The sequence below is a fragment of the Pleurodeles waltl genome, chromosome 7 (assembly GCF_031143425.1).
Source record: "Pleurodeles waltl isolate 20211129_DDA chromosome 7, aPleWal1.hap1.20221129, whole genome shotgun sequence".
Taxonomy (NCBI): Eukaryota; Metazoa; Chordata; class Amphibia; order Caudata; family Salamandridae; genus Pleurodeles; species Pleurodeles waltl.
Window position 1 is genome coordinate 106451418 of NC_090446.1, and position 18200 is coordinate 106469617.

Here is an 18200-nt window from a genome sequence, read left to right on the forward strand (position 1 = left end):
TTTAATCCTTCCACACGTGTCCTGCTTTAGGGAACTTTTTATTCTTTTTGTTAAGAGTGCTCAATGAGACTGCAAGAGTGTCTCCCATTCTCTTTGTTTCATACTTTTTCCACCACATACTTCAATGCTAAAAACATCAATCTCACATTTCGTACTGCTGTCAGTACAAGCCGTTTTTCTCTGAATATTTTACTTTATTATTTCATTTTTGCAAGTGTTACCTCACATTTTTGGAATCGTACTTTTTTTTAATTGTGTGAGATTTGGTGTTTAATTCTTCTAGTATGTGGTGTCTTCCTTTTTACATTTCCTAACATCTTCTAACGAGGTTTTTCTCTACTTTGTAATATCATAATATCACCACGACCTTATTCAAGTTTTACTTGCCCACACATACCTTAGAAATGCCTACAAACACAACTACAATCCTTGATTACAAAGACCATAGTTTGCATTCAGCACACGCCAAAGGCCTGTGCTTGCAAGCAGCGCTGTTAGCCATGCTAATAGTGTCTGTAGTCGTTCTCTGCTTAGAAACACATACTGCCTGTGATTAAAGACAGCACACAGACGTTTACACTGGTACAACAGAACATGCCCTATGGGTCATGCACTCAGTTCTGGTACCTCCTACGACCAGGTACGTCCAGGTTTTGATCATGTTTGCAGGTCTTGATATGATTTTTTAGTTTTCCTTTCCTTTTATTTCCTTTGCTTTGTGTTAATCTCCAGGGCCCTGTGCACAGCCTTGCCTCTGGCCGTCACCTTATTGGCAAGCAGACCCTGCCAATCCCCACATGCAACACCCAGTCACGTTTCAACCCTCAGCTCCCAGCACCAGGCCATGACACAACCAGCCGTACACTGTGAGAAGTCACAACAACACGAGAATCGGGCCAAGGAGGCCTGGTGTGGTTATGGCAGTCCACCCTGCTCTGCACTTCATTGGGAGGAAGCCAGACTGACAAAACGGCAGAATGGCTGCTCCAGCCCCAGTTTTTACACATGAACGAATAATGAGGAAGATGAAGATGTTCTCCCACGTGGTCATGCTCTCCCTCCCAACAAACACACACTTAGGAAATTCCACATTCTATCTAGGTTCGAACATTCCCACTGTTACAGCACTTCAAAATGACAAAAAGCAAACATGACATACTTTGTCTGTGATTGTTCAACACATCTAGGGTATTTCTCTCTCTGACTGACAAAGTCAGATTCAAACCAATAGGTCCTGCCTGCAGTCCATGGCATTATTCCAAGCTCTGCCTGGAAATTCCAGAGGACACAAAGCGACTATTTCTCCAGTAAAATGTGCACATCGCCAACTTCTGCGCACACCTTGACTCAGGTGGCATTAGTCAATACATTCTAAAGTGGCTGAGTTTTTCTCATTTTTATTACCATACCCTAGGAGCTCATAAGTACAAAGATGCCGTGATTACGTTTGTTTATGCAAAATTAAGGACATCTTTGGAGTAGTCTCCTAAAGCCCTGACTTCTACCCTGAATGTTCTAGTTAAACATATACCATGCATGTTCTACAGCCTGCGCCACTAAGATGCAGAATGAGTGTATAGGAGAATGATCTGACTAATTATGACTTCTAGAATACTGACTATTGCTATAACAACATGGTGCGGTGTTAGTCCACTTTCTCTCTTAAAATCTGCTACCCCTCAAATCACAAGTTGACTCTGTCTTTGTGTTGGATCCTGTAAACCACATGGCTGACTTTCAAGTAGTTTTACACTTTATAAATGCTGCATGCATGCTTACAACATGATTACTAGAAGCAGCTTAGTTACAAAGCGTTATCGAGAAATGTGCACTTGACAAGCTATGTCAGTTGGCAGCCCTGTAGTGCGACACCGTGGTGAGAGCGAAAGACACAAAGCAACTGGAGAAGCAATGGCACTCACATGTTCCATCGGTTGGTGGAGCAGTCTTAGATCACAAGGTTCACAACTCATGAAGTATGTGTTTATCAGCAATTATAGACCACAGAGTAAGCTTTCAGAATGTCACACCATGGGGTGCGTGGTATGCTTGGTGACAGATCTTCCAGGATGTAGCATCTTTACCACCTCTGCCTCCAGAAGCAGCTGCCGCCATAAAGCCAAGAAGTTTAGAGCAAGAGCATCCTTTACCTGGATAGTTGCACTCTTTACACATTCATTTTATTCCTACATTCTGAAGCTTGGCCATCATACACCCACTCTGGCTTCGCCTCATGAGATCAAATGATGTTACTTTTTTGGTCTCTACTAGGACAAGGACTGGGCAACCTGTTGCCAGCCATATTGTTAGTTCACAATAGGCTTAGAACCCACCCATTGCTGGTCACAGATTGGCTTTATTCTCACTCTCATTTTCTAGCTACTTTTTCATCATCTTCCGTGGGTTGTCTTTCTTCCTCAGATGTATGTCCTCCCCAACCCGAAGCATGGTCCCATTACTTGTCTCCTTTCACTGCTCCGTTTTCAGGTGCTACTTTTTTTGTGAAGCACTTTACGAGATAGCTGTGTGCTGCTCTTTCTCGCCTGTTTGTTTCCCCACTCACCCTCCCTCTCTCAGTTGCTGTTTGTGGTTCCTTCACCTTCTCAGACGTCCCTTTTCTTGCTTCCATCCCTCCCCCACCCTCTTTGTCTGTTTCTTTTCCTGTCACCGCCTGTTCATCAATCTCGGAATGGTAAATATAAAGACAGAAAAAGCTCACCGCATTTTGTAGACGAGGATTTGTGTTGGCATGCACTCACAGAATGACACGATAACCAGGTCATAACACTTCTATGACTAAAAATCATTGCCAATAAGTCTCATGGGCGAGACCTATTGGTTTGCCAATGCTTCTTTGAGGCAGGTCCGATCCACTCTGATCAGGAAAGGGAGAGAATGGTCAGAATACAAAAATGTAGGTAGTACTCCCCAGGACAGAAAAGTAATAGAAACAGAGTTTTGTAACTGGAGTCACGTGGCTTGTCTTTTACAAGTTATTAACTCCTTCATTTTTGAGTTATGTCTCAGGATATTTTGTGTTTGTACTGATTTCTTTGGAATCCTTCCTACTGGAAGTGCTGAAAACAGACTCACAGCAGTACTTGGGAGCATTAACTGAAGATCATTGGACCAGGGTAAAACAATGACACAGTTGTGATGGTGATACCAGGCCACAGACAAATGTCGATGGGGAAGAGTCACAAGAAGATTTTTTTTTTCATTTAGTAGTTTCCAATGGCATCAAATGCAGCAAGAAAAGATCTAGAAAAAGAGTCTTGTATGACCCCCCAGCCCCAATTATCTGGTCACACACCAAATAGATAACGATAACCATGGTCCTACCATACTGCCAAACCTCCCAGGACATCTCTCCTTTTCATAGTTGTTAAATTTAAAATAAAATGTCAATTTGTCTACCCGCTCCAACCCCAACTCTGGCTGGTAATCCCCGACTTTCTTTTAAATGTACAATTACACACTGTCACTCGGTGTTCTTCTACCCTCCGCTGCCACCTGTGTTGGTTCCATTGGTAAAGCAGGTGCAGTGGCAACGGGATCCAGAGGGCTGAAGGGGACATTGAACCATCATTATTGCTGTATTTCCCAGTTCACATCTGCGTCCAGGAGGGCCATTTCCTTCCTTCCACCAGAGCCCATGTCACACTGGCTATGCCACTGTCCCCAAATCTGCCTAGGGCTTCTCTCCTGCTCTCTTCCGAGGTGTGTTGCTCTCTTCATTTTTTTAAACCTTCGAAAAGTTTTAAAGAATACATCATAACTCTACAACCTGTGACTTTTTGCTCTGCCATGTATGAGTAGAATCTTCGTTTTACTGCAATTAATGCCATATGCATCACTTAACACTAGCACAGTGGTTCAGTTGAAAATAGGACAGAGCTGCCCAAAGGTTTTAGAACCACAACCCTATATTTAGAGCCACAAACTTCCTCGGCCCACCTAGCTTTAACAGGTATGAGGTAGGATGATCTTTTTTACGTAATCATAGACATGTTTTCAAAAATGCTGTGAATTACCAACATAGCATACTGTTTGGATTTTTCTGCGTTCCTCTCTAGCACCAATTGTTTGTAAATGTCACAAATTTGACCAAGTCCTTCAATATGTCTCTATCAGACTGACCACTGACCAAGATATGGGTCAGCCCATACAGGTGGCAAATGGTGAACTACACTGGAGCTGAAACACTTTTCAGAGCGGATGCTGGCCTGTGGCATCTGTTCCCTAAAATCACAAGACTTCTGAAAAATCTTAGTGTTAATACCAGTGATTTTTGGATATTTGACAAACCCTTCCAGCAATCTGATGGCTGGATACATTTAGGGTGAAAACCATAGTGCAAAAAAAGTAAGAGTGTCATGAATAACAGCCACTCATGCTCTGTTGTTCCTATGGATTTGCAGTACATTTTTAATACAAATGATGTGTTTGCAGTACATTTTTACCTTGAACAGCAAGTAAACACATCATTTTGAGAATTTAACAATAACTAATTAATTACAAATTACATGAATTGCACTGGTGTAATTTAAATTTCAACCAGGCCTACTAATTAAATCCTCACCTTGACCACAGGTACGCCAGAGGTGTGGAGTGCTCAGACAATAATCCTGTTAACAACATTACCATCCTAGCCACCTTCATACCAGAGTCTCAAACATGGTTGAGACACATGGAAATGTATTAATAACATTGTCACACTAAAGATGGTGAAGGCATGAAACTGAACCAATACTGTTAACACATTAACCAAATATACATGAGGGGGCAAACATGGGTGAGGCGTGAAACTGCACTAATGACATCCTGTTAGACCTGACATGCCTTAGGGTGGTCACCCCTAACTTTTTGCCTGCCTCCCTCCACTTTTTTTGGACTCTGTTTTTGCTGGCTTTTAGACTCTGCGCACTTTACCACTGCTAACCAGTGCTAAAGTGCATATGCTCTCTCCCTTTAAACATGGTAACTTTGGATCACACCCAATTGGACTATTTAATATACTTATAAGTCCCTAGTAATGTGCACTGTATGTGCCTAGGGCCTGTAGATTAAATGCTACTAGTGGGCCTGCAGTACTGGTTGAGCCACCCACTCAAGTAGCCCCTTTACCTTGTCCCAGGCCTGCCATGGCAAGGCCTGTGTGTGCAGTTTCACTGCCACTTCGACTTGGCATTTAAAAGTACTTGTCAAGCCTAAAGCTCCCCTTTTTCTCCACATAAGTCACCTCTAATGTGAGCCCTAGGTAACCCCTAGAGCAGGGTGCTGTGTGGGTAAAAGGCAGGACATGTACCTGTGTAGTTTACATGTCCTGGTAGTGTAAAACTCCTAAATTCATTTTTATACTACTGTGAGGCCTGCTCCCTTCATAGGCTAACTTTGGGGCTGCCCTCATACATTGTTGGAGTGGAAGCTGCTGTTCTGAAGGGAGTAGGAAGGTCATATTTAGTATGGCCAGAATGGTTATACAAACTCCTGCTGACTGGTGAAGTTGGATTTAATATTACTATTTTAGAAATGCCACTTTTAGAAAGTGAACATTTCTCTGCACTTAAATCTTTCTGTGCCTTACAATCCATGTCTGGCTAGGTTTAGTTGACAGCTCCTTGTGCATTCACTCAGACACACCCCAAACACAGGGTACTCAGCCTCACTTGCATACATCTGCATTTTGAATGGGTCTTCCTGGGCTGGGAGGGTGGAGGGCCTGCTCTGACACAAAGGACTGCCCCACCCCCTACTGGGACCCGGGCAGACAGGATTGAACTGAAAGGGGACCTGGTGCACTTCTAAACCACTCTTTGAAGTCTCCCCCACTTCAAAGGCACATTTGGGTATAAAACAGGGCCTCTGCCCTACCACCTCAGACACTTGCTGGAGAAGAAACCTGAACCAGAACCTGCATCCTGCCAAGAAGAACTGCCTGGACGCACAAAGGACTCACCTGTCTGCTTTCTACAAAGGACTGCTGCCTTGCTGTTGGCCTGCTGCCTTGCTGAACTCTTATCTGGCTGCCAAAGTGCTCTCCAAGGGCTTGGATAGAGCTTGCCTCCTGTTCCCTGAAGACTCAGGACCGAAAACACTTCTCTTTTTCATTTGGACTCTTCGTGCGCTGAAAAATTCGACGCACAGCTTGCTCCGCGGTGAGAAAATCGCTGCACGCTGACGCTGCCAGACGCGACGCCTACGGGGCGACCGGAACTTCGGCGCACGGCCTCGCATGGACAACACCTCCCGGCTTCCAGAGAGGAAATCGACGTGACGCCTGCCGTGAGAAAGAAAATTCCACGCACAGCCTCCCGGAACGAAGCGCAGTCGGATAACAAGCCGAGGAATCCACGCACAGGCCCTGGGACATCTGGTAATCCAGCGAACCATAGAATGAGTTGGCCCGCGTGCCGGAAAATGACGCACGTCTTCCCCGAGGGAAAAATAACGACGCAAGTCCGTGTGTGAAGGGGCGAAACCGACGCACACACCATTTTTCCACGCATCTCCTCCTCTGCGGCCCTCTGCAGAGATTTTCCACTCAAAACCAGGTACTTTGTGCTTGAAAGAGACTTTGGGGGTCATTCCGACCCTGGCGGTAAAAACCGGCAGGGCCGTGACCGGCGGAAAGCACCGCCAACAGGCTGGCGGTGCTTTCCTGCCCATTCTGACCGCGGCGGTAAAGCCGCGGTCAGAAAAGGGGATCCGGCGGTTTCCCGCCAGATTACCCCTGGCTGGGCTGAATCTCCATGGCGGCGCTGCTTGCAGCGCCGCCATGGAGATTCTGACCCCCTTCCCGCCATCCTGTTTCTGGCAGTTTTTACCGCCAGGAACAGGATGGTGGGAACGGGTGTCATGGGGCCCCTGGGGGCCCCTGCACTGCCCATGCCACTGGCATGGGCTGTGCAGGGGCCCCCTAACAGGGCCCCAGCATGATTTTCACTGTCTGCTTAGCAGACAGTGAAAATCGCGACGGGTGCAACTGCACCCGTCGCACCCCTGCAACACCGCCGGCTCCATTCGGAGCCGGCTCCTGTGTTGCAGGGCCTTTCCCGCTGGGCCGGCGGGCGCTCCCTTGGCGGGCGCCCGCCGTCCCAGCGGGAAAGTCGAAATGGCCCCCGCGGTCTTCTGACCGCGGAGCGGTCTTTTGACGGGGGAAGTTTGGCGGGCGGCAACCGCCGCCCGCCAAACTTGGAATGACCCCCTTTGTTTGCTTTTTAAAGACTTAAGACACTTTGGCCCTCATTCTGACCCTGGCGGTCGGTGATAATGCGGCGGCCAAGCCGCCAACAGGCCGGCGGTCCAAAATATGCAATTCTGACCCTGGCGGGAACCGCCAACACAGCCCGCCGCATTAACACTCCGCCCGCCACGGCGGAACAAACAAACAGCGCGGCGGTCCCCGCCAACAGCCAGGCGGCAGACAATGTACCGCCCACCCTATCACGACCCACCAATCCGCCACCTTTTCCGGGGCGGGAGCACCGCCGATAAAAACACGGCGGAAACAGACTACGAACGGGAAAACACTCACCTCTACGCACTCCACGCGAGATTCCGGCAGTATGGAACCCGAGTTGCAGGTCATCCCCGCACTCCTATACCTGCTCATATACCAGGAGCACGCCCGGCGGCGCGGAAGACATCGGTGAGTACTGCACCTACGACACAGGGGAGGGAAAAGATTACCGGCACACACCCACCCACCCATACCCACTACAACACACACATCAATGCATTCCCACAGATCACTGTCACAACCCACAAACCCCCCCTCCCGAAATAATGCAAAGACCAAAAGAAGAGATCATAAACGGGCAGATATATTGAAATATGGACACCAGTAATCCCAATAAATAAATAAACTATGTACAAAATATATACAGCTACTAAATGTAGTCCAACCACTGTCCGTGGACCACAGGGGTCCTGTGCAAAGGGGCAAGGCCCAGACCCACGACAAGAACTCCACGGAGAGAACACTGCAGGGGCATCAGAAAGAAAATAGGACAGGCACCTCAGGGGGAAGGGAAGGGGGGGCACCTCAGCCACTTGAGTACACGACGCCAGATCCACGAGGGGACTCCATGACCACTGGGCCATCCTGGGGAGTGCAAAGCCACAGTCCATACAGTCCATACAGTGGGTGGCCTGCCCACTGGGCCATCCTGGGGAGTGCAAAGCCACAGTCCATACAGTCCATACAGTGGGTGGCCTGCCCACTGGGCCATCCTGGGGAGTGCAAAGCCACAGTCCATACAGTCCATACAGTGGGTGGCCTGCCCACTGGGCCATCCTGGGGAGTGCAAAGCCACAGTCCAAACAGTCCATAACAGACCCCACTGCCACTGGAGGAGGCATGTTGGCCAGAGGACATCCTGCAGCCCTGCCCGAGATAGATCCTGCCCTGCCACGTCTGCCAAAGGGCCAGCGGTTCTTGCCTGGAAGGGCCCAGTTCAGCGCTTCTTGCCTTGAAGGGCCCAGTTCAGCGCTTCTTGCCTTGAAGGGCCCAGTTCAGCGGGTCTTGCCTTGAAGGGCCCAGTTCAGCGGTTCTTGAGACGGCGGGGCCCAGTTCAGCGGGTCTTGAGACGGCGGGGCCCAGCGGAGCAGTGCTGGAGACGGCGGGGCCCAGTTCAGCGGTTCTTGAGACGGCGGGGCCCAGCGGAGCGGTGCTGGAGACGGCGGGGCCCAGTTCAGCGGTTCTTGAGACGGCGGGGCCCAGTTCAGCGGTTCTTGAGACGGCGGGGCCCAGTTCAGCGGTTCTTGAGACGGCGGGGCCCAGCGGAGCGGTGCTGGAGACGGCGGGGCCCAGTTCAGCGGTTCTTGAGATGGCGGGGCCCAGTTCAGCGGTGCTGGAGACGGCGGGGCCCAGTTCAGCGGTGCTGGAGACGGCGGGCCCAGTTCAGCGGTTCTTGAGACGGCGGGGCCCAGTTCAGCGGTGCTGGAGACGGCGGGGCCCAGTTCAGCGGTGCTGGAGACGGCGGGGCCCAGTTCAGCGGTTCTTGAGACGGCGGGGCCCAGTTCAGCGGTTCTTGAGACGGCGGGGCCCAGCGGAGCGGTTCTTGAGACGGCGGGGCCCAGTTCAGCGGTTCTTGAGACGGCGGGGCCCAGCGGAGCGGTTCTTGAGACGGCGGGGCCCAGTTCAGCGGTTCTTGAGACGGCGGGGCCCAGCGGAGCGGTGCTTGAGACGGCGGGGCCCAGTTCAGCGGTTCTTGAGACGGCGGGGCCCAGTTCAGCGGTGCTGGAGATGGCGGGGCCCAGTTCAGCGGTGCTGGAGACGGCGGGGCCCAGTTCAGCGGTGCTGGAGACGGCGGGGCCCAGCGGAGCGGTGCTTGAGACGGCGGGGCCCAGTTCAGCGGGGCTTGAGACGGCGGCCGGTCTATGGCCAACTGCTCATTGCCTGGTGGTGCCCTCCTGGGCAGCGGGGATGGTGCTCCTTCAATGCCCACCTGGGCTGTGGGTGGTGGGGCCCTCCTGGCCAGCTGGGCTGGGTCCTCCCTGGGCAGCGGCTATGGGGGTGGTGGGCTCCTCCTGGGCAGCAGGCCTGCTGCCTGACCTCTCCGACTTGCTGCCCTTGCCCTCCTTAGTCGGGAGTCTGTGGCCCTTTCCTCCCTTTGGAGCTGTGGCTGGTGACTGTCTCTGGGTGGTGTCCGGGGGGGATGTAGAAGCCGGGCTCCTGCGGCGCCCCTTCCGCCTTCTGCTCCTCTTCCCAGGGGGTGGGCTGGCTGTCCCCTTGCTGCTGGGCGAAGATCCAGACATGCGGGCTGGTGGGCTCCAATACCCCTGCACCCTTGTCAAGGGGGCTGCAGGGCTGGTGGTGGCTGAGGTGCTCTTCTTACCCCGACGAGAAGGAGGGGGGGGCTCAGGGTCAGGAAAGAAGTTAGCAGTGGCGAGGAAGAGTTTCTTGGGACAATGGAGAGTGGTAGGTACAGTGGGAATGGGAGTGGAGGGAGAGGATGTGGTTGTAGGTGAGTCACGTTTGCTGTCTTTGGGTGCAGGTGCAGGAGGGATAGGCTGTCGTGAGGTGGATGGCTGATGGGTGGGTGGGTGGCTGCGTTTGTGTGGTGTGGAAGAGGGGGTGACAGACACAGTGGGAGAGGACACAGAGGACGTGTAAATGGCAGTGGGGGTGGTGACTGCACGTGTGCGGACTGGAGTGGAGGGTGTGCTGGTGATGGAAACACTGGCTGATGGTGAGGTGAATGGAGGTGTGAGTGTAGACGTCACAGGGAGGGAGGAGGGAGACGAGGAGGTGGGGGTCACAGAGGTGGTAGTGACTGTTGGCATGTCTGCATCGGAATGTTGCGTGTGTGAATGTCTGCGTGATCTGTGGTGCTTATGTTTGGATGAGCTTCTCTTGGGTGTTGAGGTGTGTGCAGGCTGGTCTGATGGTGTGGGTGGGACAGGCAGAGGAACAGGAGACTGGGAGGAGGGAGTTAGTAGAGGGAGGCAGGAGACAGGGACAATGGCTGCCGTCAGTGCTGAGGCCAGAGCCTGGAACGATCGCTGATGGGCAGCCTGACCCGAATGAATGCCCTCCATGTACGCATTGCTGCGATGAACCTCCCTCTCCACCCCCTGGATGGCATTCAAAAGGGTAGTCTGCCCAACAATGAGCGTTCGGAGGAGGTCAATGACCTCCTCACTGAGGGCAGCGGGGGTAACAGGGGCAGGGCCTGAGGTGCCTGGGGCGAAGGAGATGCCCGGCTTCCTGGCAGAGCGGGCACGGGGCGAACGCTGAGGGGCTGCTGGGAGGACGGAGATCGTGCGCTAGGTGGCGGCTGTACCTGTAATGGCGGGGGGCACGGATGGTGCCACCCCCGCAAGGGAGCTCCCTTCCGAGGACGTGTCCGTGTCGCTGCAGGGTCCAGTCGTCCCCGTTGTGGAGCTCCCCTCGCCCTCCGTCTCACTGGTCCAGTCTGACTCTGTGGCATGGCCCTCCTGGGCCATGTGAGATGCAGCTCCCTCCTGGCCCGATGCCACTTCTCCTCCGCCTGATGATGCTGATGCACACAAGCACAGAAAGACAAACAAAAAGGGGGGGGGAGAGAGAAATAAAGGGATATTGAGTACATGGATCTCCGGTACAGTTAGCGGACATGACAGACACAGATGCCCCCTGCACTAAGTTGCGCACTTGGGGTCCGCTACGCATTCCGTGGAACATGCCCTACACGCCTAGAGTTGACAACTGCACCCATGGATGACACGGCCCAGGGATGGCTGTACTGACAAACGACTGAGGGTGGTGGCTGGGGACACAGGGGCTTACGGGGGTGCCCAGCCTACAGATATCGCCCTGGCCTAGGGGGACCCACAGCCCTCCTCCCCCACCCAGACACCTCCACTGCGCGACAACAGAGTAGATAATGCTTGTACTCACCCCCTTGTGTCTGCTGTGCTGCCCTCACGCGCCCATCCAAATCAGGGTAGGCCACCGCCAGGATCCGGAACATCAGGGGGGTCAGTTGACGGCAGGCACCCCGCCTACGTTGGGAGGCCATCCCCAGCAGAGACTCGGCGGTCTTCTTGGTCCCGCGGCGGATGTCCTCCCACCTCTTGCGGCAGTGGGTGCCCCGTCGATGGTGGACCCCAGGGTCCGGACTTCCTTGGCGATGGCACGCCAAATCCCGATCTTCTCATGGGCGCGGACCTATGTGACACGTACAGGGAGGGAGAAATACCACGTTCAAGTTTGTCTGCATTTTCCTTGCCAGTGGCCCAACGCCCCCCATCCCCGCCAGGCCCCCCGCCATGCCCCCCACCAGGCCCAACATGCCCCCCATCCCCGCCAGGCCCCCCGCCAGCCCCAACATGCCCCCCATCCCCGCCAGGCCCCCCGCCAGGCCCCCAAGCCAGGCCCAACGCCCCCCATCCCCGCCAGGCCCCCCGCCAGGCCCCCCGCCAGCCCCAACATGCCCCCCCATCCCCGCCAGGCCCCCCGCCATGCCCCCCACCAGGCCCAACATGCCCCCCATCCCCGCCAGGCCCCCCGCCAGCCCCAACATGCCCCCCATCCCCGCCAGGCCCCCCGCCAGGCCCCCAAGCCAGGCCCAACGCCCCCCATCCCCGCCAGGCCCCCCGCCATGCCCCCCACCAGGCCCAACATGCCCCCCCATCCCCGCCAGGCCCCCCGCCAGCCCCAACATGCCCCCCCATCCCTGCCAGGCCCCCCGCCAGGCCCCCAAGCCAGCCAGTGGCCCCAAATCCAGATTGAATTAAACTCACTTGTTGGTCTGGAGGACCGTAGAGTAGCGCATACTGGGGGAGGACCCCATCCACAAGTTTCTCCAACTCCTCTCCAGTGAAGGCAGGGGCCCTTTCCCCAGGCGCAGCAGCCATTGTCCCTTCCAGACCGAGGTCACAGCAACACTTGCAGTATAGGTCCTCTCCTGTGAAAGTTCAAGTCGCAAGTGGATAAGTAGATAGAAAATGGCGGTCACGTCCGCGGCGGTACGTACCGCGGCGGTGCGTCCCGCCACCGCCGGCGCCCTTCGCCATTGGCTCCTGAAACCCATAGGCTTCAATGTTAACCAATGCGGCTTCGCTCCGCGGTCTTCGCCCGCCGCCCGCCGCGGTGTGCCACGCCAGCGCATTGACCTCACATCCCATTGTCACACTTCACAGGTCAGGCAGCCGCCATTTCCAGGGCCCACATGGCTCAATTTCAACTGCGTCACACAGGCCTAGGCCTTGCATAGCCACTCAGACACGCCATTCACTGCATAGAGAATCGTTTACTGTGCTAGCTGTGAGTACGTACCTGTGGGTTGCTTGACTGTGTGCTCCATGTTGTCCTTCCTAGGCACCGTCCGCTGGGTTTGGCGAGGAGACGGATGAATCCTCCCGTGTACCGACCGCTGGTGGACCTGTCGACAATGGAAGAACGCCACATTATCCTGACCTACCGTCTTAACCGTGCCACTATACATGAACTGTGTGCCCAGCTGGAGCCCGACCTGATGTCCCCCATCCGCCAACCCACAGGGATTCCCCCTCTGGTGCAGGTCATGTCAGTACTCCATTTCTTGGCAAGTGGTTCATTTCAGACAACAGTGGGAATTGCTTCTGGGATGTCTCAGCCCATGTTTTCGAAGGTGTTATCCAGAGTGTTGTCTGCCCTGATGAAATACGTGAGGAGCTACATCATTTTCCCTGAGGTGGGCGAATTGGCTGCAGTGAAGGGTGATTTCTACACCCTTGGACATATTCCCAACGTCATTGGTGCCATTGATAGGACCCATGTGGCTTTGGTTCCCCCAAGAGACAGGGAGCAGGTGTACAGGAACAGAAAAAGTTACCATTCAATGAACATCCAGGTGGTGTGTTTGGCTGACCAGTACATCTCGCATGTAAATGCCAAATTCCCTGGGTCAGTGCATGACGCCTACATCCTGAGGAATAGCAGCATCCCTTACGTGATGGAACAGCTAGAGAGACACCGTGTATGGCTATTGGGGGACTCTGGGTACCCCAACCTGTCGTGGCTACTGACCCCAGTAAGGAATCCCCGGACCAGGGCAGAGGAACGGTACAATGAGGCCCATGGGCGTACTAGGAGGGTGATCGAACGCACCTTTGGCCTCCTAAAGGCCAGGTTTCGGTGCCTGCATATGACAGGTGGATCCCTAATGTACTCACCTAAGAAGGTGTGTCACATCATCGTGGCCTGCTGCATGCTTCACAACCTGGCTTTGCGCCGCCAGGTGCCTTTCCTGCAGGAGGATGGTCGAGACGGTGGTGTTGTGGCAGCGGTGGAACCTGAGGAGAGTGACGAGGAGGAAGACGACGGGGCTGAAACAGACAACAGGGACAGAATCATTGAACAGTACTTCCAATAGGACACAGGTAACAATTCAAAGATAATTTAGTAAATGTGAACTACTCTCCTGCATCTCTGCTGCCTGTCTATTTGCCCCAGTGTATGATGACTGAGTTGTGGCTTTTCCCTCCCTATTTCAGATCTGGGGTCCCCACTACGAGTCCTGTGCTTCGTTTCCCCATGGACTACAGCTTTGTGGCAGCTGTTTGTTGACTTCACTATGTACAAGGACATATTTGCACTGTCATGTCAATTACAATATATTGAAATCACAGCCAGACTCCAGATAGTTTTGTGCAAAATAGGTGTTTATTTAAGTGCTCAAAATGGGATGGGTGGTTTCAAGTGGGTGGGGGCTATGGTGAAGGAATGTCCATGGCAGAGTCCAGAGTAACAGTCACACAGGTGCATTGTCCAGAGGCCTGTGGAGAGATGGAGCATGGGCAGTTCAAGGATGGACAGGGTGACAATGTGGGACAGTGGGATGACATCAGGTGGTATCCATTGCTGGCGGGGGTCTTGACATCCTACTCTGTCTTCTTGCGAGATCTCAGGGCCCTCTTGCGGGGTGGTTCTTCTCCTGCAGGAGGTGGGGGTCTGGTGGGCTGCTGCTGTGCGGGGGCCTCCTGTCCACTAGCGCCGGCGGAGGTAGTTGGCTGTTCTTGGTCCAGGCTAGTGGCAGGGGCCCTTGGGTGTTGTTGAGTGTCCGTCCTGGTGTTGACGAGGTCCTGCAGCAGCCCTACCATGGTAACCAGGGTGGAGGTGAGGGCTCTGATGTCCTCCCTGTACCCCCGATAGTGTTCCTCCTGCAGTACCTGGATCTCCTGGAACCGGGCCAGTACCGTCGCCATCGTCTCCTGGGAGCGGTTGTATGCTCCCATGATGGTGGTGAGGGCCTCGTGGAGAGTGGGTTCCCTGGGCCCGTCCCCCCCCTGTCGCACAGCTGCCCTCCGAGTTGCCCTGTTTCCCTGGGCCTCTGCCCCCTGGCCGGTGTGCCCACTACCACTTCCCCCAGGTCCCTGTTGTTGTTGGGGTGGTGGGTTATCCTGGGTGCCCTGTAGTGGTAGACACACCGCAGATTGACGCGCCCTGGAGACAGAGGCATGGGCCCGCTGGGTGGGAGCTGTGCTGGTGTTCCCAGAGGGGTTTGGGTCTGTAGTGGCCTGGGCCTGTGTGAGGGGAACCGACTGTCCAGAGGTCCCCGATGGTCCGGGCTGGTCATCGGTGTCCAGGTCGACAGAGCTGCTGTCATCGCTGACGGCCTCTTGGGTGGGGGGTGTGGAGAATTCTGGGCCCTCCGCGGCGGTGTGTTGACGGTCGGGTCCTGCAGGGGTATAGAGGTATGGTTATAGTTTCAATGTGTGGCATATGGGTGTATCTGTGGGTTCCCGTGTCCCCAAGTGCTGGCATTCGTGTGTGGGGGCTTTGGTGAGGGTGGCTTGTGGGGGGGATGTGTATATGCATTGGGCATGCTTTGGTGATGGGTGTCCATGCTTAGTGGACGCATGCAGGCCTAGGTTTTGGGATGTGTGGGTTGTGATGGTGAGACATTGGCAGGGAATAGGTGTGCTGGGGGTGGGGGTGAGGATGGTGGTGGGGGTGAGGATGGTGGTGGGGGTGAGGGTGGGGGTGAGGATGGGGGTGGGGGTGAGGGTGGGGTTCGAGGATGGGGGTGAGGGTTGGGGTATGATTTGGCATGCAGGCGGGGGGGAAGCAGTAGTGAAGCTTCAACTTACCAGTATCCATTCCTCCGCCGACTCCTGCGAGGCCGTCAGGATGCAGGATGTTCAAGACTTCCTCCTCCCATGTTGTAAATTGTGGGGGTTGAGGTGGGGGTCCTCCGCCAGTCTTCTGCACGGCGATGTTGTGCCTGGATACCATGGAACGCACCTTCCCCCGTAGGTCGTTCCATCGCTTCCTGATGTCTTCCCGATTTCTGGGGTGCTGTCCCACAGCGTTGACCCTGTCGACAATCCTCTGCCATAGCTCCGTCCTCCGGGCAATGCTGGTGTATTGTATCTGTGTGCCGAACAGCTGGGGCTCTACCCGAACGATTTCCTCCACCATGACCCTGAGTTCTTCGTCTGAGAAGCGGGGGTGTCTTTGGGGTGCCATGGGGTGGTGTGTATGATGTGTGGGGTGGAGTATGTGTAGTTAAGTGTGTTGAGTGTGGTGGTGTGTGTTGTTTTGTGTGTGGATAGTGTGTGGGTGATGGTGTGGAGTGGCTGTGGCTGCTAGTTTGTGGATGGTGGTGTCTCACTCTGGCCTTCTTTCAGAATTTTTGGGCGTAGGGGTTTGTGGGTGATGTGGGTGTGTGTTTTATATTGTATTGTGTGTGTGGGAGTGGTGTGTGTATGTGTATCAGGTGTGTGGAATTCAAATCGTCCAATGTGGCTGAGTTTTGTTCGTTTGTGTGTATTCTGACCGCGGCGGTGTGTCCCGCCAATGGAATACCGCGTTTGAATGACCGCCGCGTGGATTCGTGGGTTGTAATGGCATGGGCGTATTTCTGTTGGCGTGACGGTGGAGGTTTTGTCACCTCCACTTTTCCGCCGACCGCTGGTCTGGCGGTCTGTTGTGGCTGTCGGATTTTCGGAGGTTTGCCTTCTGCGGGTCAGAATGACCGTGGCGGGTTTCCGCGACCGCAGCGGGATTATGGAGGATTTCTGACCGGCGGTAGGCGCCTTTTACCGCCGAGGTCAGAATGACCACCTTTATATCACTTTTCAGTGATACTTCTACAAATTCTTATTGCATCTTTTATTGTGTTGATCTACAAATATCCAGATAAATATTCTATATTTTTCTAAACACTGTGTGGTGTATTTTTGGGGTGCTATATGGTGTTATTGTATGATTTATTGCACAAATACTTTACACATTGCCTTCTAAGTTAAGCCTGACTGCTCGTGCCAAGCTACCAGAGGGTGGGCACAGGATAATTTGGATTGTGTGTGACTTACCCTGACTAGAGTGAGGGTTCTTGCTTGGACAGAGGGTAACCTGACTCCCAACCAAAAACCCCATTTCCAACATTGGTGATCAGCGGTGAGGATAGGACTTGTATTTGTGTAGTGACATACAGTAGCTAAGTATTTCACTACCTACCCACAGTTGAAGGTCAACTTGATTTTTTCTGTTTTTGCAAATTTGTTTTTCCTGACAATTTTCAAAAACTAAATCCTCACTCAACATGTCTCTGGCTGGGTCTCAACTAGGAGATTTGGACCTAGCCCTGTTGGAGACATATACTGTCAAACAGCTAAAAGGGTTCTGCAGGGTGATGAGAGTACCCACCCAAGGGGCCTCCAAAAAGGAAGACTTTCAAGTGGCGCTGAGGGCCTGGGCAGAATCCCATTTAGAGGAAAGTGAGGAGGAAGAGGAGCCAGAAAATGGCCTCTCAGAGGATTTATTGCCATCAGTGGGTAATGTTACCACTGCAATTGTGCCCCCTTCCAGACCAGGGAGCAGTGTCTCTGAGCAAAGCCTGACTGCAGAGGAAAGGAGAGAAGAAAGGGAGTTCCAATTGCAAATGGCAAAACTGAAAATTGCGGCCCAACAGGAGGAAAAGAGGGCAGAGAGAGAAGCCAAACAAGCTGAGGCTGAAAGAGCAGCCAAACAGGTGGAAGCTGAAAGAGCTTTTGCTGAAAAGAAACTATTGTTGGCTCATGAACTGAGTCTCAAGGAGCTGGAGATCAAGGCGAGACAGTCTGAATCCAGCAGTAATGGTGGCAGCATACAGACAGGACCTGCTGGAGAAAAGAAGGTTTGTATACCCAAAAATGTGGTGCCCAGTTTTGTGGTGGGAGATGACATAGATAAATGGTTAGCTGCTTATGAAGTTGCACTAAGGGCTCATGAGGTTCCTGAAGGGCAATGGGGGGTAGCTATGTGGGGTTATGTGCCGCCATTGGGGAGGGACACACTTCTCACATTGGATCAACCTGATCAAAACACATACCCACTTCAGAAAGCCACTTTACTTGCCAAGTTTGGGCTGACCCCTGAGGGATACCGTCAGAGGTTCAGGGACAGCACCAAACAAACCACACAAACATGGGTAGATTTCTTTTACTTTTCCAGTAAGGCACTGAATGGATGGGTGCGGGGCAACAAAGTAGATAATTATAAAGGGTTATATGACTTGATTCTGAAAGAGCATATGCTCAATACTACTTTTACAGAGTTGCGCCAGCACTTGGTAGATAGTAAGCTGACTGATCCCAGGAAGCTTGCTGAGGAGGTGGACCTCTGGGTTAGCACCAGAGAGTCCAAAAAGGTACCTGGGGGGAACACCCACAAAGGTGGTCAGGGTTCCCAACAGAAGAAAGAGGGGGGAGATAAACGTACAGATAAGGAACTCTCCAAAGGCCCC